The 24,158-nt window shown below is 45.4% G+C and overlaps 1 long non-coding RNA gene across 1 annotated transcript; it reads right to left on the minus strand.

Annotated features, from left to right (window-relative positions):
• Positions 1 to 569: 569 nt before the first annotated feature.
• LOC146177151 (uncharacterized) lies at positions 570 to 24,158 on the minus strand. The gene is made up of 3 exons (XR_014701264.1): positions 24,028 to 24,158; positions 2,899 to 3,047; positions 570 to 588 (listed from the first exon to the last, which is right to left on the minus strand). It is a non-coding gene; the product is annotated as an uncharacterized LOC146177151 (long non-coding RNA).

Consider the following 24,158-nt stretch of genomic DNA (forward strand, 5'->3'; position numbering starts at 1 on the left):
TGCGTTTTGTGCCGCCTTGTTGTTTACTGACATTGCCCGTGACTCATCCGCACATGCCAGCCAAATTTTATGGGGCGGGGAGACCAACCTGACACTGTGTTTGAAGCGACGTTCTCTAATTTCTCACATGTCCGCACGAGGCCGAGGGTGTATCTAAGTTGCAGAGAAAGTCACATACCTTGTGCATTTTTTTTCCTTCCTACAATCGTAGAAAGAACAGCTTTCGCTTCAAGCGACGAGCACAGGAGAACAGAGAAGCTAATATGAAATAGGCTGGGCTACCAAGTCAGTTGGAAATCATTTGTAGCACAGCATCCTTCATGTCTGCTGCTATAATTTTCTGTGCGCGTCATGTTGGCTTGTTTGTCCTTAATTCATACAATGCACAAACTAGCCCAAAAACATAGTCTGATGAAGTCCTATCTGCGTTTTTGTACACACGTTTGCAGGCTAAGAATGCTATGCTCATCAATGCTGAATACTTTCGCAGCCGCTATTTTCACACCAGCAAACTTATTATCAAGTCAATTACGCTGTGCCGCAAATAAGTGAAAATCCACTTACACGAGGCCGTAGTTTTCTCTGTATCTGAAAGTAAAAATGCAATAGTAAAATTTGACATATATAAATATAAATTCAGAATGTAATGTCCCATTATTTCTAATTTTGAACCGTGAGGTCCCTAAATATTTTAAAATATAGGATGTAAGATTGCTAACTAGCTGTCTAAACTGCCCCTACGTGGATATTATATGATTAACCCTATTTCTTACGTTTCTAACTCTGGCGGAAGGTTATTCTTGTTATCGCTTGAGTAACAAGCATTCAGTATCACCCGTCACTTAAATTTGATAGTTTCATTCAAAACATTATAAACAGTGATAAAGCGAAGGGTTAGAATTTATAGACTTATGCCTACTTCAGGTAAGCGTAAAATTATGTGGTCATATACCCAGTATTTACCTCAGTATTAAAATGTGTGAAATTCAATGAACGTATTGAGGGTACAATGGTGGCAGCATGTAAGGTGCACCTTATTGCAAATCACATTTAAAAGCCCAGAGAGTCGAGTTTTGCACCTCTTATAATGTTTTAATGATGTCGTAGTGTTTGGAGTTCTGCCACAACCTAACCATCCAACGCACAAACGGTGTTTGTATTCAGTGTGTAAAACTTGAATAAACGGTGCTTTCTGAATACGAATTGCTAGACAGCACACCTAATAAGCTTTTAAATAAGTATTTTCAAATACGTTTGAATATATGTGCACCATACGCTTAACAGGTAGATACATAAAAAGGAACCACAGTAAGCGCAGCTAACCAAAACAAGGCACTGGCTTTGTGCATTTGCCGAATAAATTATGAGAGTATCGATGTCGAAAAGATATCAAATTGGCCTCGGTTCAGCTCAGCTAGGCAAGAATATATTTAGGGAAAGCATGTGTGCGTGATGCTGGGCTGCCTACTCCTTTCTAATATAATCTAATAACATTCAATCCTGTCTCATGCAACCCAATTCAGTCAAATTTAATCTTAGAAAAAACCGTGTAGTCTAATCAAAATTTGTTCAATCAAGCACAGATCATTCCATAAAGATACAATCCAACCAATCCTGTCCAGTTCAAACAAAAACTGTCCTATTGAGTCCAATCCAATGCAGGTCCATCTAATCTAGTTCAATGCAATCCTGTTCAATGCTGAGTACACGCTCACCCGAAATGCGCCGCTGACTAGCCTATTATCACCACGACTATCATCCTCGCAGTATAAAAGTAAATTTAAGAGGCGTTACTCACGATCCCACGCTGCGGTTACCCTTCAGTGCGGACGCAGAATTATGACCTCCAATAGAACGGCGGTAGCGGCCGTTGCTGTCCACGCAAACAGAATCAACGCCAACGATGAAGGATTACGAGAGTGTGCTACCTACGCTGCCCATCAGACGTGTTATTTCAAACACGATTTTTGTGCACGGGGACGTGCATATGAGGCCCTACAGGGTCGAGGACTTAAGAGACGCCCTCGCTGGTGCTGGTGCGTTCCCCGATATTGTGGTTTAGGGGGCGTACCAAATTAACCACATGTGGGTGGTAACCTTGGGCAGCGCGGAAGCCACAAATAATCTGGCCGCTCTGAAGGAGCTTCACGTCAAAGGGCGCCACTGCGTCATTTTTGATCCCGATGACCAGCAGGTGAAGCTGCGTCTGCATTGGATGTTGCACGGCGTCGCTGAAGACAGCATTCCCGCTGCTTTCGTGGTGTTCGGTTACTTGACTTAGGAGAAGCAGAAGCGCTTCCCCTCGGTCAAGCGCTTCACCTCGGTCGCTTCACGTCTACGTATTTTGCTGTGATTAGTGACGCTTCAGGCTTTTCGGCTGGTTGTATTCTTTTTCTTAGCACTTTGCCTCGTCTGTAGCTTCAGGCTCATCATCCGTGTGTGCTTGGACGTTGTGCGGTTGTCGACTGTAAGCTGAATTGCATTGAGCGGTGGTTTGTCTGTGTGTAAGGGCCTAATGTGGTTGAAGACCGAGCAATTTTCTTTCAATATATTGAAGAGCGAACCTGCCCAGACAGACAGCTTGTAGCCATTTGTGATTATAACTGTAACTTCAAATGGACAACGCAAGAGAATTGGGACCTTAGAAGGTATTCTGTATGGTTAGGCCATCCCTGGGGGCTCGTGACGTGAGAAAACCTAAAGAGCAGTGTTTGCCCGAAAGTTTCATCTACTAGCTTCGAAATGTCAACAGAAAGACCGTGATTTATACTTCACTTCATCACGATAAAACGCTGCGATGGGCGCAAATGATAAATCTAAAAATTAATAAAGAATAAAAGTTTCCTCGAATACATTGCATTTTTCGCCTGGCTGATGCGTAATTGCATGTTTACTTACATGCCTTGACCATAAAAGGAAATTGTTCGTATCACTGTTCCGTCTTCTCGAACTTTCATAAAATCTGACGCCATACACCGTGTGTAGCTTTGTTCCCAGCCACTTGGAGGTGCTCTAAAGAGGACAACTCTTTCTTGGGAACGAAGAATCTAGAAAAATGAGTACATTGATATAAATTCATAAAGCCTCAAACGGAAGAAAATATTTCCTTTGGCGTATCCACAATACCTCATTTCGTTTCAAAGGTATAATTTATAGCACAATTTATACAACCCAATCATATAACAAGCGCGATGGTAAATTGTGTATGGTCCAAGAAAAACCTGTACAGGGCTTTCCTGAACCGTATACAATTTACCATCGCGCACTAAATCCCTCCAATATAGAACTAATATTGATTATACCCAAAGCTGAGACAAACCTCTTAATGTTTCCTTCTGGAAGGTTTGCTGCCTACGTTAGTACGTGATGAAATTATACTAGTTATTGAAACAGAGAGTAGCGCAAATGAAACCGGCTGAATGATTTATGACCACGCTGCGGCGAAAATTCAGATCTTTATGAAGCAAATTATTTGGTTTTGTTCATACATTCAATGTTCAAAAGAACCTAACGCTATCAGAGACGCCCTAGCAGAAGGCGTCTGTGATTTGACCCCCTCTTACGTTGCAGCTATCAAGAAATAAATAATTGGTGCTGTCAGTCAGAAACTGCATTATCTTTGCTACAATAAGACGATGATGTAGAATAAATTTGAATATATAATCACAACTACCCTTTGCAATAAAATGAATGAAACTAGAATTACACTGTGCATAAGGTGCATCAATATTTTTTTCATTGTGAGGTAAAGTTCAAATATAAAACAATAAAAACTAATTACCTATCCTCAATTACTACAAAATATTAGTCAATCGGTAAGCTAGACGTGTTTTACAGAAGGGCTAACTGAGACATATGATGGTTCAGCATTTCACCATAGCACACTGTACTGAGGAAGACTTTATGCTATGCAGTATAATTCTCAGTTTGATCTTGGCTGAGATTGAAGGCTCATTCCAAGATAGCGAAGCAGTTCTGGTCTTTACACTTGGACTATTAGAGCTTCCGCTCTAAACTACTAGGGTTTATTGGAGTTAAAACGATCAATGCATAGAAAGCTTCTCCGCAGATACCGAAGTAAGCACGGACGACGACGGGTAATGCACACGGCAAAACTTTGTGGCAGTCTGTGCACGCGGTGAACCCCTGCGTCATATCTAGAACAGTCAATATTACGTCCCAAAAGAAATTAATCGGCTTGAAATCGATCCGCTTTTACTGTGTTTTTCCTTCTAAGATTCGTTTATGTCAGCTAAGACGCAACGCTCTTTGTGAAACGTTCACAGTGATTGCTTTTCCACTTCTCTTCTATTTTGGTATGTATCTACCTGCTGGTCAAGTGGAAGGCGAGTTTGCGATAGGGATTCAACCCGATGACTTATACCTTCATACGTATGCTGGTAATTAAATGTGTGTATTTGAGCAGTGGAAACCAAGCCATCCAATTTGGCTACCCTTCCCTAAGACCACCGTAAAGAAATAAATGTCTTCTATTTATTTTGCATTTATTATAATTTTATCGTTTTAAAAACAAGATTTTATTCGTGGAATAAAAAGACGGTAATAAAGTGACTTTTTGGTACACTCCTAGTGAAAATTGAGAGCTTCTCCTTCATTTTAAAAGCAAAATATTTTACTAGTGCGAAGAGAGGATAACCGATGGTCGCTGAGGGTAACAAACTGGATTCCAAGGGAAGGAAAGCGTAGCAGGGGGCGCCAGAAAGTTAGGTGGACGGATGAGATTAAGACGTTCGCAGGGGTCAAGTGGATGGAGTTAGCACAGAACGGGGTTAAGTGGAGAAATATGGGAGATGCCTTCGCCCTGCAGTGGGTATAATCAGGCTGCTGGTGCTGATGATGATGATGATTTTACTAGTTCCCTCTGTAGCGCCTTCGTTATGTGTGCCGCGCTCGCATGTTGGCCTTGAAACAAGGAGAAACTACGTGGCAGCTATGATGTAACACAGCCGCTGCCGCCGGAACCGAGTACCCACGCACTCGCTTGTGCCTAAGCCCGTGATAACCACGTCGTCACAGAACAGCAGCGACGCTGGAGCCGTAGATCTTGCTCTGTCCGATAGCTTCCGTTCCTCTTCGCAAGTTCCAAAGCATCGCAACACTTCTTGACATTTCAACGGCCGCAGTCGTCATGGATCATCAATGCGAGACGCCTCGTGAACTGTCCGAATCCCATAGGTTTTAAAGACGGCAGGCCCAGTCCGATCATTTGGTGGACGTAGCTTGCAGAGAGGCTGCCGCATAGACAAAAAGAGGCGAGTCTAGAGAAACTGCCGTCCATTTTCTTTTGGTTATTTAGGTTTAGCAAGGTTAATCGTTTTGCCTTAAATAAATAAAGAATGCATTTCAGGTCTGAATTGGCAGCCCCCATTGTCCGTTATGGTCTAGTCCCAAAAGCCAGATCGACCTCACCACGCCGACCGGTTACTGAAACATAATATCTAAAAACCGTGTGTGTGATGCTAGTAGTGTTATTTCAAAGTTATGTCAGTTCAATGAGTTTTAGTTTTGAATAATCTTTTTATTTATTACCTTCAATAATACATTGTGAAGGTGCAAGATTTTAGTGTCGGAAAGATTGAAGCCCGGGGTAAGGATAATTTAGTGGCGCCAACTGGCGCAGTTAACGTGCCACACAATTTTCTTTCAATTGTATTAGCGCCCCCATATGGTGCCACATGACCACAACATAGTCCCATACTCGTGTATAAACGATCACGACCAATTTGCCTGCTGCAGATCCTACTTGTAAACTGCTCTTTTTTCCTAAGACACTATGAGCTCACATAATGGATTCGCCAGCGGATGAACCCGACACGAGCGCAGCTACCAATCGTTGAGAAAGCTTTCGGCGAGAACCCGACCACCTTCAGATGCAAAAGGGGAGAATACTAATGTCAGAGGAAGACCAGGACGCTCCCTTTATCACCTGCGGCGACTTTACTAAAGGCGCTCAGAAATAGCAGCAGTTTTCATTCTTCGAGCTAAAAGTTCTTTGTGTCACAAATGGCGGAAACTCACTTGAAGTCCCTAGCAGAAGTGTATCTTCTATTGATAATATATTTGCGCAAGGCGATGTAACCAGCATCACCTATTTGCATACTACAGTTATCACATGCGGCTACTCTGCCGTCCTGCGAGATAGCCCAGCAGCAGCACACAGGATTAGATATAACTTTGCTTACAGTCTTTACGTTTTTGTGCCCATAGAATACGGGACACGACGCAGCATTAACGCAGGTAAACACAAGGCGTTCTAACTTTTTATGCTGTAATTTAGATGTACGCACACCAAGAGTGGATGTATTAGATATTTACAGAGGCGTATCTGACAACCGCGCAGAAGAACAACCTCAGGCCAGCGGCGCCCAGCACGAATCATACACACTTCATCGTCCTCGCGTTCGACACGTGCCACACACGAGCACAGCACTTTGTCCCCATCGTTGTCCCTTAGCATTACTCCCGGTGGTGAAAGCACCGTCCCGGTACTAAGTGGAAGACGGAGCAGGCGCACGGTATAGAAAAAGCGGGAAGACACCAGGTCGCCTCTCACTTGATTTAATCCCGGCTCTCCCCATTACTGTCAATATGCCAATATAGCACTTAATCTCTGACGTGCGCGCCCCGTCGTTCTGTTGCAGATTCTTGCTTGAATCTGCAACATGCTCCATGATCCGAGGTGAGAGGGAGCTCGAAGCTTGAACTGTGTCACCACAATGGCCTCAGATAACCACCATACGGTTGATGCGATGACTCAACGTATGGATGGGGTCCAAGATGCTGTCGTAAGAACTGCATATTCCGGTTGTTCATTGTGCTCGTCCAGTGTCTTCTTCAGCTTCGCGTCGTGGTTCCGTTGGTGATTCTAACGGCTCAAGATATTACATTCATTGCTGATCTTCTGAGCGTCATTCTAGCCATGTGTCTTCTTTAATACTGCACGATGTCCAGAGGGTTCGTTTCTGTTGGATGCAGACCAGTGCATCAGCTGTGACAAAGCTAACACAATTTTTAGGGATGTTTCTAGGGAAGGTTGATTTATCGGTTCGGTGTTTTCTTGAAGCGTGATAGCCTCGCTGCCCAAAACACTGATGTTTTCACGCAGCTCGTGCTGTGCGTCTAGCTTGAGGCTCGCTTCGAAAAGCTCCTGCTTGCTCTCCGTCATCTTGGTTCCGGTAGTGTAGGGCGCGCTATACTAATGTGGAACAACTGCCGCAACACAGACGGGGGGCAGGACATGGACGCCATCTGCTGGTTGGAGCCCTTCTCTCCGGCATGAAGGTTTTATTGTGGTTTCGTCCCACTACACTCCTGCATAATTGTCATTGATCTTGTTCATCTCAACACTCACGCATCTCACAAGTCTGACAGAAAACATTATTCTAACACAACACATGTTTATCAGCTGTGTTCTTTTTTTTTGCGCACTGGACGTTCTTTTTACCGATGCTTGTGAAAGAGTGGCCGCCAATTTTTCAGGCTGTTTGAAGATTCGTTGCCTGTCTTCATCAACTCTTTGCACTGTAGAAGTGTTTGCAGCATTGCAAGACTCAGTTCTCGCGCTTGCGTAGTAACATCGTATACCCTCTGCTCGAATTTCAACTCGGCATCTTTCGTGGGATCTACAGAGGTCGCAATGCCAAATAGAATCACTGCTGTGGGGTCCTCCTCTCGCACGTGCTATATAGAAGCCGCACTGCGAAGCTCTTCGACGGAGACAGGTTTTAGGCTGTTCACTGTCTGTCATATTTGTATCAGGTCTACTGTATGCGTTTCCATCGTTTTCTTTTTGTGGCTTCTGGGGGCCTCGAATCAAGTCGCCATATTTCATAAGCTCTTCCTTGCAAGTCTCGAACCCCCGCAGGCCGATAAAGTCCATTCGCTTTGATGGTGTCTCCGTGTGCATTTTGTCAGGCACACGATCCACACCTTGCACTCGCTCGTAATCTTCATTCGTTGGAGGCCCGAAAAGAGACTTACTTTCAAACAGCACAGAAGCCCCTGCTCGCCCTTGAACTTTCGTAATTAGCTCGATGCTTTCTTTACTGTCGGTGAGCCCCGTCTGGTAGGTTCATGATTGTAATACGTCTCACCCAAAGGTCTTTCTCACCGTGTAACGGGCACTCCTGGGTGGGCGGTGACATCCCTCTGCGCCGTAAAATCACCACTCCTAATGATTAATTCCGGCGATTCTTCACTGCGCTGTGCTTGCACCATAGGTTCTTTTGAGGTTGATTGGAATAAACGGAAATCGCGCACCGCTGTTAAAACGGTGGCACTTATGACTTTCCTCTCGTTAAGCTCAATGGTAGGATCGGCGGTTAAGTCGAAAGGTGGTTCGGTAAAAATTTGCGATAAAGCTGCATTCGCAGCCAATGTGGCTGCTGCAGGTGGCTCACCTGCGGGCTTCGTAAAACGGCTGCTGTCGAAAACGGAAGTAGGCGCCTCAAATCTAGGCAATAGCCTCGTACTCCTGTACAGTTGTGATGTGTTCTGCACAAACTGCACCTTTGAAAGCATGCATGTTCTCATTCAGAACGCGCAGACCGTGGTTGTAGCTTTTTACTCTGGCGTGAATATGCTTTAAGTCAATAGTCCATTAGGTCGATTTTAGTAGATTACTTGCCTCATGGCAGAGCCGGGACTGAAAATCTTTGAATCACGCGCTTCGCTATGATGCGGTTCATGGCGTATCGCTGAAGCCCTCTTTCCTCTGTCCGGCATGGTTCGATGGTGGAGCTCCTGGCATCTTTCTGCAGAATCGGCGTTCATTTAGCAAACTCCAGGAAGGATCGTTGGAGAAGCTCACAATAGCCTTCCGGGTTTTGGCACCATAAATTGTAGAAGGAACGCCCACCAGCCGATCATAGCCGTTCATTACTGAGGTCCCATAATGGCGCACACACTGCTCCTCGAGCCCCACGCCCTCGCGCTTCCCCAGTCCCAATCCTCGCCTTCCTTCTCGTCGTTCTGTTTGCAGATTCTGGCCTGAGTCTGCAATCCATAATACGACTTGAGGCGAACTACGTGAACAGCGGCAACGGCAGGGCGGGTGGATGACGTCAGAGAATCGAGGGGGCAACCTTATATGTCACATCGGTCACCTCACGGAGCACACGATAAGGGTCGTTGTACTGACGAATTAATTCCTCGGAAAGGCCGACACGCCGAGGAGACCAAACTAGTACGAGTGACCCTAGGTACTAGGCGATGCTGGCGGTCGTACACAGACTTCTGCTAAGTCAGGGGGCGGTGACACGGTTGCGAGCAATTTCGCGGGCCATAGTTGCTTTGGCGTTGGCGAAACGTGCGTACTCGGTGGTAGAGGCCAAAGATAGCGGCAAGTGTATCCAATGGCAATGCAGCATGTCGACCAAATAGAAGATAGATAGGCGAATATCCTGTGGTTTCATGCCACGACGAATTAGAAGCAAATGTTGTATAGGGCAAGACTCTCCCAATCACGATGGTATTATGCGACGTACATAGATAGCATGTCAGTCAGGGTCCTGCTCAACTGCTCGGTAAGCCCGCTTGTATGAGGGTGGTACGCGGTAGTGAGCTTATGCTGCGCGGAACAGGACCGGAGTATGTCGTCAAATATACGGGACGAAATGTAGAGGCCGCGGTCCGCCAGCAATTGGCGTAGAGAACCTTGATGAAGGATGATATTCTGTAACATGAAATTGGCGACATCGGTGGCGCGACCGCCATCAAGCGCTTGACAGAACTGAACTTTGGAAAAGGTTCGAGGAAGCCTAGTCTTACACGATGGGTAGGTTGCAGGGGTACGTCTATATGCTACAGAATTCCAGCAGGTAAAGTGGATGGTCGCTTCCGGCGTTGACAGAGGTCACAGCTGCCAACGTAACCAAGAACACTACGGTATAGACCGGGCCAAAAGAAGCAGCGTCGGACCCGATCGTATTTTTGTGAGACACCAAGAGCCCCTCGGGATCACATCGTCTAATTTCCTATGGACAGACGAACGGAGGAGCTGGATTGCGACGAGAAGGAGCTGAGGTCCGTCAGGGCGAAGGTTTCGGCGGTAAGGGATGTCATCGCGAAAAACACGAAGAACAAAGGGTTGGAGTGAAGGGTCTGTGGTGGCACTGTTGAGGCGATCGATTGGTGGACCCGTGGAGGTGGATTGCCGCTGCTCGTCCGCGATGTTAAGCATATCAGAGATAGCGACCAAGCATGGGCCGAAGTCATCTCCAGGTTCTGGCGGCTCCACAGCGTTAGGAGACAGGCAGTCAGCGTCTTTATGCAGACCCTCTGACTTGTAAAAAACGGTGTAAGAATACTCTTGGAGGTGCAATGCCCAATGACTAAGCTGGCTTGTCGGGCCCTACATTGAAGAAAGCCAGCCAAGAGCGTGGTGGTCGGTCACAAGCGAGAAAGAACGGGCAAAGAGGGAAGGTCGCAATGTAGGCATGGCCCAAACAAGAGCTAAGCACTTGCGATCTGTAATGGAGTAATTGCGCTCGGCGATGGACAGAAGGTGGCTAGCATATGCGATGACACTGACACGGCCTTGACCTTTGAGACGTCGGGCGAGCAAGGCGCCGATGTCATATCTACTGGCATCTGTGCGAGCTTCAGTTGGAGCCGACGGGTCGAAATGGGCCAATACAGGTGATAAGGTGAGCAAGTAGATCAGTGAAGAAAATTAGTTTTCTTGGGCTGGGCCCCTGATAAAAGGGGTGACTTTCTTAAAGCTTTCGGTGAGGGGACGCGCGATGGCAGCAAATGTTTTAATGAAACCTTGGAAATAGTAGTACAAGTTGAAAAAGCTTCGCACATCCCTAGATGATCGAGGAAGGGGGAAGACCTTGAAAGCTTGAAGTTTAGAAGGATTCGAAGGGCACGAGAAGCTTTAAAGTCTCGAATAGAGGAGTACATCATTCCCTTGAAGGTAGCTTGTGCATTGCAGAGACCGAGCGGCATGACTTTAAATTGATATTATCCGTCCGTTGTGAGGAATGCGGTCGTTTTGCGGTTTTTGTCATCGACAGCAAATTTACAACTCCCCGGATCAAAGGTCGATCCAAGTGAAAAATGTGGCTCCGTGAAGGCAATCCAAAGCGTCATGGATACATGTCTTGTATTCGTGATGTCACTGAGGGACAGGAAAGCAATGCAGCAATGCAGGAAAGCAAGGCTTAACAAGGGCTCTATGATGTCTTTAGTGTCTTGTCTACCTCCTGCTGAGTGATGCGTTCTGTACCGGACACTCTCTACGCACGTCTGTGGATAGAAGCGGCGTAACCGGTGTCTATACGGTGCATACCCACCAAATGCCGTGCCAAAGGGCGGTTATCGATGTCACAAATGTTACGAAAGGAGGAAAGAAGACACCTAGATTGTGAGCTTATGCTGGTAAAAGATCTAAAGCAATCCGTTTTGCGTGTTCGTCAGATGGTGAACGTCTGACATGTGGCGATGCGCAGAGGATTGTACACAACCTATAACAGCTGATGCAATGCGTTCGGAAGCAAGATACAGCGTAGAGAGCGACAAGCCTTGGCGAAGCGGCTGAACGTGTCATTCAAAGTTCAGGACTGGAAGGGACCCTTGATTGGCAAGCATAGTGACAACTGTAACCGCAAGGGCAACGTTCCCTGTGAGAGGTACAGTCGTGAGCAAAAGTGGTATACAACACTCAGCCGGGGGCGGAGCTCGAAAAAACTCATCCCGACTTTATCTAGGAATAGCTATACAAGATCGAGACAATGGTGGCGGTGCCCAACTTTATCTACATGCATGTGCCGATGTCGCTGTTCTTTACGCTGTCAGTAGATGGCGTTTAGATGCAGTGTTTGCGACCCTGTCACTGGCTGAGTGTTGTATACCACTTTTGCTCACAACTGTACATCAAGGGCTGGGGTAACTATGTACTCGCCATCGGGTACTAGTGAGGAAGCCGAGAACGATATATAGGTTGAATGTTTTTGCGGGTTACACAGGTTACAGCTTCGGGGCCCAGGCCGAGAAAAGCGACTGTAGATAGGCGGTGAACACCTGGATCCGGTGGATTCTCCGTAAATGGTAGGTCGTGTTGAACAACACTTGTGACACAATCCACGAGGTTATAATGTTCAGAGAAAGTCAAGGCCGATGATTACGACATGAGGGCATTGTTCAAGGACAGTCAAGAGAATAGAAGTATGGCGACTGGCATTTGCACGCGAGCTGTACACATTCTGACAACAGCAGAAGTACCGCCATCAGCAAGACGGACAACCGCTGAGGGGGCAGGATATGGCATCTTCCTTAGGTGACGGCGGAGACGGGCCTTCATTACGGACGTGCGCTCCCCTGTTGAGCAGAGCTGTGACAGGGATCCTGTTCACTTCAATGCTCAGCATGTGCAGTAGGGCCTAGAGAGTTGGAGAGTTTTCCGGTCGGATCATCAGAGCAGCATCACCTCATGACGCGGTAACTATCAGTTTTTCATCGGCATCTAGCATACGCGTACGGGTCAGGAATTGATGTGCGGCGATATCGGGGTGACGGCGAACGTTTTATGGGCATGATCTAAGCGTCGGAGCTTGTGAATTGCGGTTCAAAGTGCCATGAAAAGCAGCAGGATTAGACAGAGTTCGAATAGCGGTGGTAGGCCGATGACGGAGGAGTTTGGTAAAATTGAGAAATCTGGCCAACTCGGAAGCACTAAAAGCAGTTAAGCTTGTTGTAAAGTGTTATCCACTCATTTGGATTGAGGCTGCGGCGAGGATAGTACGGATGTCCAAAACCGACTGCCGGAGACACTGTGGGCATCTGGAGACCTAATGGTGCATATAGGTTGTGTCCCGAGATAGGCGAATTTGTACCGGACAACAACCTGTATAAGGAATACTGTAGGGATCCCGTCCGGTGCCGGTAGTTGGGAAACTGTTGGAGAGACTGCTTCTAGTTACGCCGCACAAGTCGTGTCCACAATATTTATCCTCCTTGCTCAACAAATTTCTCAGCACATAAATTCCTAGCCACACGATGTTGCCTTCAGCCTCAAGAATATATCTTCATCATCATCATCATGTGCAGAAGCAGCAGCAGCCTGATTATACCCACTGCAGGGCGAAGGCCTCTCCCATATTTCTCCACTTAACCCGGTTCTGTGCTAGCAGCATCCACTTGACTCTTGCAAACTTCTTAATCTCATCCGCCCTCCTAACATTCTGCCGCCCCCTGCTACGCTTTCCTTCTCTTGGAATCTAGTTTGTTACCCTAAGCGACCATCGGTTATCCTCTCTTCGCACTACATGTCCTGCCCATGTCCATTTCTTCTTCTTAATTTCCACTAAAATGTCCGTAACTTGACTTATTTCTCTGACCCACTCTGCACGCTTCCTATCTCTTAATGTTACCCCTACCATTTTTCACTTCATAGCCCTCTGGGTTGTCCTCAACTTAAGTAGAACTCTCTTGGTTAGCCTCCACGTTTCAGCCCCATAGGTGAGTACAGGTAAGATGCAACTGTTGTATACTTTCCTCTTGAGCGATACCGGTAAGCTGCTAGTCATAATCTGCGAGTGCTTGCCAAATGCGCTTCATCCCAATCTTGTTCTTCTTGCATAGCCTCCTTTATACACTCTGTGCCTGGCAACTCCGCGCTCCGCGGCCGTACCGCCGCTCCTCCTCTGTTGACAAGTTACGCCGCTGGCTAACGAGAGATGGCGATAGCGACGTAGGGTCGCCCTCACCAGGCGAGTGCCGGGTGCGCCGTGTTGCAAAGCGCTCCGGATAGCAAAGCGCTGCCGCTTTCTCGCTGTTTCGTGGACTGTTTTGCTGTGTGCAAGGTCATGCTTCTACTTTTCTCTGCCTCTGGGTGCTGCAGGAATACAGCATTTCACCAACTGGTAAATGCCAGATTTGCTTTGTCCTTCTGGCGATCGCTGCGTAGTGTTCAGCTGCTTTGAGGCTTGTAAAAAAAAGTGACAGCACCAAACAATGTGCTTATTAATTGTCAATACTGCAAGAGTAATGTTAGATGTGCGCCTGTGCTTTCTGAACTGCAATGCTAATTGCTTCCCTCCCTAGCTCCTCTGCGTAGTGTTTTAGATGTGCTCCTGCGAAGTTTTTTTTTCTGCATTATACGCTCGTTACGAAATTTTGGGATCAAATGGAAACACATGGTTTACCTTCTGTGAAGATGACTACTTTAAAGTGAGTTAAACCGCATCGTGTAAAGCCTGTATTGTTATTCTTGTCAACTAAATCGCTGTCCCTCTCTAGCATCGGAAACCGCAAAACTTTAAGGCTTGTGAAAAATATTGACAGCACCAGAAGTGTGTTTATTACGCGTCAGTAAGGTAATATTAATATTAAATGTGCAGGTGTATTTTCTGGACTGCGATGCTAACTTCTTCCCTGGTTAGCTCGTCTGTGTGGTATTTTACATGTGCTCCAGCGCAGTATTTTTTGTTTCTCTAACTGCGCAATTCTGTGAAAAATAAAAACACAAGCTTTGCTTATTGTGACGATTATTTGGAGTGATCGAAACAGAAAGATGCAACGCGTATATTTGTCATTCCCTGTTTTTCAAGTTAAAAAAAATGTTTGTACGACGCACTAAATCATTGACAGTAACAGCTGATACCAAAATTGTTCTGCTTACAGATCTCAATAGCATACTGCGATGCAGTTGTTCCAATAATCTGTAAATCAAGCTGGCTTCTGTGCTATCAGTGACAGAAGTCACCGTAAACATTTTTCCCTACTTGTGGCAACTATTCATCACATCACTTCTACATGATACTCTTGTAGCCCAATTGCTGTTGTGAAATTTGTAAATAAATGCTAGTGCCTTTCTTCTTAAATTTTGTTTTATTGCAGAGTAGACTAGCATTGTAATTTTTCTATTACCATTGGCGCTAGCGTAGCAGTCATGCAGTTTTTCGAGCCATGCGCAATTTCTTGAAACTGCCTGACATAAAATGTTATATAACGTTGGTGTTATTGCCTAACAAGTATCATGATAACTTGTTATGCTTATTGGATGTCGGCCTTACAAGTCAATATGCTGAATATGCGCGATTCATGCTTAGGAACAGGTATCCACTAGCGAATAACAGCGCTCCCGCCCCGCGCCGACGTTCGTACGTTCGTGCGTTCGTAGTGCCACCATCAGCGAGGGGAGCGGCAGCGCCGCGCAACTTTACCCGACGGCGCCGCTCCATTGTTCGCGCGGCGCGTTGATATGCACAGAGTATAAAGGAGGCTATGCTTCTTGTTATTTCCTTTTCATGGTACGGATCTGCGGTTACTACCTGTCCTAAGTAAACATAATCGCATACTACTTCCAGTATATCGCTACCTAATGTAAACTGCTGTTTCTTCCCGAGGCTGTTGAACATTACCTTAGTCTTGTGCATATTGATTTTCAAGCCTACCTTTCTACTTTTCCTGTCTAGGTCATCAATCATTATTTGCAACTTGATCCCTCGAGTTGCTTAGCAAGGCAATACCATCAGCAAATCGCCGATTACTGTGCGACGTCGACAGAACGCTTCACATGAGGAAAACTAGAGGCCGCAGTTCATGAGGCGAGAACTGCGACCCAGTCGAACTTCCCAAGTCCTCATCTGCCGCCGACAAACCTAATTGAAGTTTTCGTCGAGGGTGTTGCTCTCATGGCTCTAATTGACACTGGTGCTGCGATTTCGGTAATGGACGCAAAACTATGTCGCACTTTAAAGAAAGTGAAGACGCCAGTTGCGGGGCTTTCGTTGCGCACGGCCAGCGCTCAGCATATCAAGCCTTTAAGAGCGTGCAGCGCTCGAGTAGTTATACAGAATTCCCTTTATACGATTGAGTTTGTCGTGCTGCCAAGTTGCTCGCACGCTGTAATTTTAGGCTGGGATTTCCTGTCGCGTCATGCTGCTAATATCGATTGTGCTCGAGCTGAAGTGGGGTTCTCGACTGTGCCCGATCCCTTACCAGACGCTGATAAATCGAAACCTTGTGCTAAAGCCCTCGTGGCCGAAGATATCGACCTTCCTCCCTGCTCTTCAGTGCTTGTTCGTGTCGCTTGTGCCTCTATTAGCGATGACACCGTTCTCTTCACACCAGCCCATACTATCCTGCGCCGCAAGTGCCTTCCATTGCCCTACGCAGTGCTCGCTATTTCCGCTGGCCTTTCCATGTTATGGGTCTCTAACCCATTTAACTACCCTACTGCTTTGCGCCATGGCGAATGCCTCGAAATGGCGAATGCCCCGCACCTCCACCAAATGTAAGAATGGGGGGTTTATTCAGCAGATCAACAGGACTTGATCAGCAGGACTGAGCAGATCAGCGGCGAACACAGCGGCAGCGAACACAGTCAGATCCAGCGCGCGCAGCGATCACGATGCCACTGACTGGCATGTTTCTTGTGCACATCTTCCTCTTTACAACTGAGGTATTCTCATCTACCCTTATCCCTAACTGCTCCCATTCCAAGTCTCTGAATACTTCCTCTAAGCAAGCTGTGAATAGTACTGGGCCTAACACCTTTCTTTATGGGAATTTTGTTACTTTCTTTATGCAGAACTGTGGTTGCTGTGCAGCTACTTCCAGCACATTCACGCACGGCTCGTTTACCCCCTGATTTCGCAATGCCTGCATTACCGCCGATGTTTCAACTGAGTCAAATGCTTTTTTGTAATCAATGAATACTATGTATAAAGGCTGGTTATATTCCGAGCATATTACTATCATCTGATTGATGGTATGGATATGATCGATAGTAGAGTAGCATTTCCGAAAACCTGCTTCATCCTATGCTTGAGTGCAGTCTAAGCTGGTCCTGATTCTATTAGCGATTACCTTAGTAAATACCTTATACGTAACAGACAGTAAGATGATTGGTCTGTAATTTTCAAGGTCCTTAGAGTCCCCTTTTTTATGAATGAGAATAATGTTTTCATTCTTCCATGGTTCCGGTACCATAGATGACACCAGGCACTGCGTATAGAGGGTGGCCAGTTTTTCTAGCACGATATCCCCCCCGTCTTTTAGCAAATATGTAGTTATCTGATCTTCTCCAACTGATTTCCCCCTTTTCATAGTTTCTAATGCTTTCTTGACCTCGTCCTTCGTCACTGGTGGAACGTCTGACTGCTTTTCCCTGCCGCCAATCTCATTACGGTCCTGACTATTTTGGCTGCTGTAGAGATCTGTACAGAACTCCTCAGCTACTTTTACTATCTTGTCCATATCCGTGATGACGTTGCCCGCCTTGTCCCTTATCGCATACAACTGGTTTTTGCCTTTGCCCAATTTCTCCTTTACCGCTTTAAGGCTTCCCCCGTTCTTTAGAGCATGCTCAATTTTCTCCATGTTACTTCCTTATATAAATGTTACTAAATATTCAACATTAACAAATATTGTTTTAGTTCTGAGCCTTTAAACATCAAATATATATAAAAAGTGTATCAATGTTTCATGGCATGACCGAACAAGGTGATATAATTTATTGTACTCTAAATAGCGAAACTGAGGATTATCAGTTCCTGCGATTCCCAAGATGCGGGGGGGGGGGGGGGGCGGGGGCATCGCTGGTAAATGTTTTGATTGAAGTTTGTTTCCAATAAACAAGCGTTTCGTAATAGTGGAATGGGTATCTATATTTCTCTTTGGTCTAGTCTAAATATGAAGAAAGATGCTTCAGTGGGAGCAGCACAAAAGCATTTTATTCCAGACCGCTTCAAAATATTAACACATAACAATGCACGGCGGGTAAGTGCACGATACCAGATCGCATGGCTGATATAAAACATGGCTTTTTTCCTGATTCAAAGCTACACGCGTTTTGTTACGCTATCGTTATTGGATTCTTCATGTCGATGTACTGCGTTATCAATGTGATTCGACGGTTGAAGTGGTGGTGGTACGGGTGAACTGCTTTTTTCAGCAAGCCAAACATTCGGATAGGCTTGCGACAAAATTAGATTTTAGATATTCCCGCCGTCAAACATGAAGTACAAATTATTCGACAACGCAAAATTTAGTATTCCATTTTTCAGACCAGTATTAACTTTGACCCAGCAGTTACCACATACTATTTATGATTCGCCGCTGTCTTTGCCGCTACCACCAGAGGCGCTGCCCAGCCACTTTGTCCTAATTCTCTTCAGTATTCCGCCTTGTTCGATCATTTTCAGCTGCTTTGACGCTTCTCTTTATTATAGCAAACAGTATTGGTAGCGCTTAGGAACAATTAATCTTCGAAATTTTAGAGCGAAAGCTTTACTAGCCACATCTAGCCGAGTTCACCTGCCCGGCAAATACGACCATGAAGTGGATGTCTGGAGGAGTGTGTCCCACGTGATATGCCGCACGGCACAGCGCCACAGCTGAGCTTAGCGTGGCCGGCAGCGCTCGATCAGCTCGTATCTATGCTGCATCTCGTGTTTTGTGACTTACCTAAATAAAACCTCAAGGCGTTTTCCTGACGTTCTGTTATAGGTACAGAGGAGCCACCTCCCGGAATCACTACTTAGACTGCATATTGGACACCACGCAGAATCTTATGATCTACTGCATTGTGGATGTCACGCACAATCTTAGATCCTTAAGACGCAGAGTGGAATATATATTAATATAGCTTGCAGACGCACTGCCGCTTGACAGTTTTAGCTATGGGAGAAGCGAATCGACAGTCTGTGGATCCGGGATGGTGTCGCAAAGGATGGGAACTCTAATAATACGGATTGTGTTGCACTAATGCTAAGTATTAGCTTGCTTCCATATAACCAAACCGGGAATGAATGACGAAACATACGGGGTTGCCTATCAGTGCAACCTGGATTATCGACAGAGAATTACCAAGGATATCCAAGCTTTCAATTGCATAATTTGGCTTACTCGAATGAAGCCGCAACCTTTCTTTTTTGTTGCCTTGGATACGCTGAATCACTCGGGATATATCATCGCCGGGTTTCTAGGCTACGCTGAAGAGATCTAACCTAAGACGTGCTCTACAGTGTTTCTCAATTTTTTTCAGTTTTAATACTCAGTCTCATCGTATGAGAGCGGCGACTGACGCTCTGCGCTCTTGCCTTAACATGGCCAGGCAAATGGTCTCGCTTCAGATATTCAAGTGCTTCCAGCTTTTTCCATCACATTTCTCATATACTGCTTACAAGAGCGCTCTAGTACTATCATAAACTCTGCACATGCCTGATTAGTGATCAAAAGAGCTTTCCATTCGATGGTGAGGTCTAAGCTATAGCAATTTGAACACTTGTACAAGGAGGAGGAGTAATACTCTTGTTTGGGCGAGTTGGTTAATCTTTGAAAGGTTATGTATATTTGCGCAAAAAACGGGACACAAAATGGCACATAAACGACATGTACGACAAGGAGGAGGAGGAAGATGAGGAGGTAAGGCAGGGAGGTTAACCAGTAAAAGCAACCGGTTTGCTACCCTGCACTGGGCGAAGGGGATGAGTGGATATAGAAGTTGTGAGAGAGGGATAGTTGAAGTTAATACAGTCACATAACAGAGACGCCACATCACATCACGTTACAGTCATGTCATAGCAAACTCATAGTCTTTCGACTAGGCCTTTGCTTCTCATAAAGCGGAGCAGTGCCTGGGAGGGCTTCACCGCAGACGATCGCCGTGGCCAGGGACCTAAAATCTTAGTTTCACTCAATGGGGGTCGATCTAGATGCTCCAGCGAATGGCACATACACTGCCTTTCCTCACTGTATATAGGGCACTCACAAAGAATGTCCCCTATAGACTCGTCGCATCCACAGTTTGTACATGTAGGGCTGTTTGTCATGCCTATCATAAAATAATACGAGTTTCTGAATACTACACCAACCCACAGGCGGCACAGCAAAGTTCCTTCGCGTCGGGGTAGGCCAGGTGGAAGGCCGGCCTAGTACCACTGTCCTGAAGAATACGTGAGCGCACACTGATGTCGCCGAGTTTGTTGATGGCGGTCAATCTCTCCAATGCGCTCCGCTCCATGATATCAAGGGCAATTATGTTTTGTAAGGATTCACTCTAACGTCTTTTATCTTTCCAGGGACGAGGCTTTCAAGGAACACAGACGTGACTTGCCTGTTGAGTTGATTCAGACTGTCTGTTGGCGTCTCTGGCACAAACAAGACAGTGTGTGTCGGAGGGCCTCGCGTAGTGATGACCGTGGATGTGTTTGATGAGGACGAATCTTGTCGTCGGTGTAGTCTTCGCAGTTTTTTCTTGCTAAGCACTGGCACGAACCCATCGTCGTCAGCCGAAGAGTCATCATTAGCAGGCGAGTACAGCACGGTGACCTGGCTGCCTGCGTCACTCGAGTTGTAGAGGCGCTTCCTCTGGGCGACCGCTGGCGACGCACCGGGTTCTACAGGCTGCCCCTGAGTGTTCACTTGCATCGCCGTGAGAAAAAGGGAGTGGAAACTCCCGCTTTTTTCACAAATTCCAAACAACAACGGAGACGGCAACGCAGCATTCTGGTAAAGAACAACTTCTTTTTTCCTGAACAGTTTGAAAGTTTAGCATTGTTAGCAGTAATCGTCCATAGTGTTGTCATATCTGACAGGCTTTGTTTTGGCTCTTTTGGTGCAGACTCTGAAGTAGCCCCTTATAAAAAATGCGGCTGGCGTGTTTCTGATATAAAAATGTTATGCATCATGACGCTTTTCGCAATGTCAGCAAGTACTTTGCAGTTCTTTATCTCGCCAATTTACTTTTCTTTCTCTTATGACGGTATTTTACCACAATTGACAATGACGCTGAGTAGTTATGCGTCAAACGTTAGTGTTTTCTTCGGTGCGGTAAAATTCACTCTTTTTTTTTTTGAGCGGATTTGCATAGCAGCTTGTGCATCAGGCCTGTCTGCGCAAAAAGAGGCTGCTGCGTTTCATTTCAATGCAAACACGCCGCCAGTCGGTCCCTAAGGTCGTCATTTGAAACATGCGGAACGGCAATATTTCGCGAGATGTTTTCGTTCACTGGAGAAATCACTTATGACTTCATTTTCATGTTTCATTTGTCGATTAAGCCAACAAAGCTCTGCGATGAATACGTTTGACATCTGAACATTTTGACATCTGAACATTGCATATTGTCTCTATATTTAATGAGGTCGCTTAAATTGATATCGCCTGACATGCAACTCAAATGTTATACCTAACGGACACAGCCTTTGTTCCACATGTGGCAAATTAAAGCATGAAAAATTATCCTCTACACTCGTATCAAGATGAGGAAGACGTGGGAAGATTTTCAGAAGACCCGAACGAGATAGATAAGATTAAGATCTGTGGTTTATCAATAATCGCTTGGCAATCGATGTGAGGCGTGATGGGTTACTGATGGTCAATAAAAAAAGATATTGATCGAATATTTGAAAAACAAAAATAACTAAAATATGAAAAATAAAACGCATACCAAACCAAACAAAAGAAAACTAATCATAACAAGATAAGAAGGTTGCTTAGAAATTGAGTGGTAGTCCATGCAGATAAAAAGCGTTGGGGCTTGCGCCGCTAAAATTTTAACGACACGAAAGCATTGACAACTTATACAAAGCAAATGTAGTAGAACATACATAGCCAGCATTCACGAATATATATCAGTAAGCAATACTCATGCGTAAAGCAGACTACAAATTCAACCGAGAGCGCAGGTGTGAAAATATAGCGGAACATTAGTGCGATACCAATGGTACAGTCCGAGGTTTTTCTTTAGATCGCTGGGGTCGTTCACTTGCCACGAGCTCACCTCTTTAATGTCAAGCACTTTGAAAGATATGAAAAGCGTGAAACAATGACATAACAAGAAAGTGCCGGCCGCAAGTAAAACGAAAAACAACGGATTTACAAAACAATGCAACATGCTACTAATTAGCAGCGAGTCATACGGCAACTTGAACGCTTGCGAGACTTTCGCAAGAGACACATTTTGAGACAAGCAAGCTAACTTCATATCGCTGCTGGAACTTCAACGCCGACAGCGAGACGGTGGCGATAGATTCTTCTCTGCTTGCTTCGTAAACATAGTAGCATTGCAAAGTCACACTAAGGTCAATATATCATATGCATATGTAGGCGGTTCAACAAGAGTGTAACTGCGTTAAGTGTGATGTAACAGTAGTTGAATATATTACTTACCCCTTTTTAAATATACAATATTTTTGAGTAGTAAATATTTATTATAAATATTTACTATTTACTTTGTGATACGTATTATACGTTTGTGTTGCTTTATAATTTCTTTGAGTGTTTCTCCACAGATCGTTGCAGTCAAAATAAACTGCTTTCGGGCTAGTCCGTTTGGCACTATTTTACTTCCGCCATGGTGAGATTGCGATGAGACAATGTGTCTGGCTTCGTCTTCGTCGGGGCTCAGATGAAGAAAAGTCTCTTATCCACCTACGTTTTCCTCGTCGCGTGCTGTCGAGATACCCTGTACTCTTCCTAGGCTAGGCGCGCTTACCGGTCATGCTCGCTTGGTGCGCGCTTTCTCCATGATTTGCAGCACACAAGTTGTACACTACGTTTCTAGAACAGATAATCAACCCCGGACCAGCAGCAGGTATTCTCAAGGACATATAATAAAATTCTTACAATATAAACTTACCTCAACTAAACGGGGCAAAGAAGCCTGTGCTCGCAAACAAATCCTCACCTGATCACCTGATTAAACAGGTGAACTTGGAGTGCCATGATCAACCAGTCGCTTTAAACATGCACAAGGTCGCAACTTTCCGGTCTAGAGATTTAACGTGGAAAAACGCCACCACTCTAAGCCGTCCTTAGTTTACCATGGATTACTGATGTGCAACGGGCGAATCCCTCTTGCGCCACCAATGAGTTAGGCAGTACTCCCTCGCTACATTGCACCGGCGACGACAGCAACGCGGATAATCCACCAACAGACACAAAACGGAGCTCTAAAATACTATCAGTGTTATCAGATGATCTCATAAAAATCTACGGACTTAATGGCTCTTAGGGATTCGTGAAATTCAGACACGGGAGCGAGCTATATTACACGAAGCAGGACGAGGTAGTGAACTCGCTGGCAATGACTGCCAGTGTTGCAAAGCTGCGGAACAATACCTCAGAAATTGTGACTGTAGTATATTATCGAAATATGCCGGTACAGCCCAGGCTCCCTTACCTTTCGCACTATAAGCACTTTCCATTGGAGCTGTCTTTTCTTTGCTCAAAAAAAAAAAAGAATCTACAGTGTAGACATGAATTGGTCTATCCCTAATCCGATTTCTCTCATTGCGGCTAAGCATAGATAGCGGAATGATTGTCTGTATAAATATCTCACGAGTGCGGTGCATGTTCACTAGTAGCGATATCATCTAAGTGAATAACTTCTAAATGTCTTTCCATCAGTATATCCATCTTTTTAATGCGAAAGGATTTCATGACTCATTAGTGCCAAGATTATTATTTGTAGACAATGTGTCCGCACGAATTCCCAAAGAAGAATATGCCTCAACTGAGCTCCATACTCATGCCATAATGAATAGATCAGCTTCCACTCAAGATGATAGCATTATCGCCGTTACCAAATATCCTTCATGATAAGCTGCAATACACCATCACGCTGAGCAGTGAACGTCTTTTTTTTTTTCATGAGCTTCCATCTGTGGCGCTCTTTCTTTTATTCTAGGTAAATGCGCCATACGCATACGACATCTAACCGAGTGCGGCCGAGGTCCCCTACCGTAGTCTCGGAAGAATCCATCTGGCGGTGTGAGCAAACTTGCAGTGCTTTCATTTTCCTAAACGTCTTAAGGCTTCACTGAACCCGAAATTCAGTCAGTGGATGGCCATACAATCCGCCCACTTCCATAAGGCAGTGCCATGGGTCACAACTCCGACAGCCAATCTTCCGAAGATTGGATTTATTTCTGTCGCAAGAATGCAAAAGCAAAATATTCAAGCGTTGTAAACATACAAGCTATTCGCTTTACTAATGGATTGATGACAGAAACTGAAGTTTGTATCACGCATCGGAAACACCAGAATTCTACATACCGGCGACGCTTTATAGTACTTTTCTAAGTCACTGTCGCTGGTCAAGTGGGATTTGTCGTGGTCATATTCCGCACCAACCATAATCGCATGTACAAATATAAGCAGTTTCAACAACATAGTGATTTATTCTG

The sequence above is a fragment of the Amblyomma maculatum genome, chromosome 10 (genome assembly GCF_055883805.1).
Source record: "Amblyomma maculatum isolate TAMU_Amacu chromosome 10, ASM5588380v1, whole genome shotgun sequence".
Lineage (NCBI taxonomy): Eukaryota > Metazoa > Arthropoda > Arachnida > Ixodida > Ixodidae > Amblyomma > Amblyomma maculatum.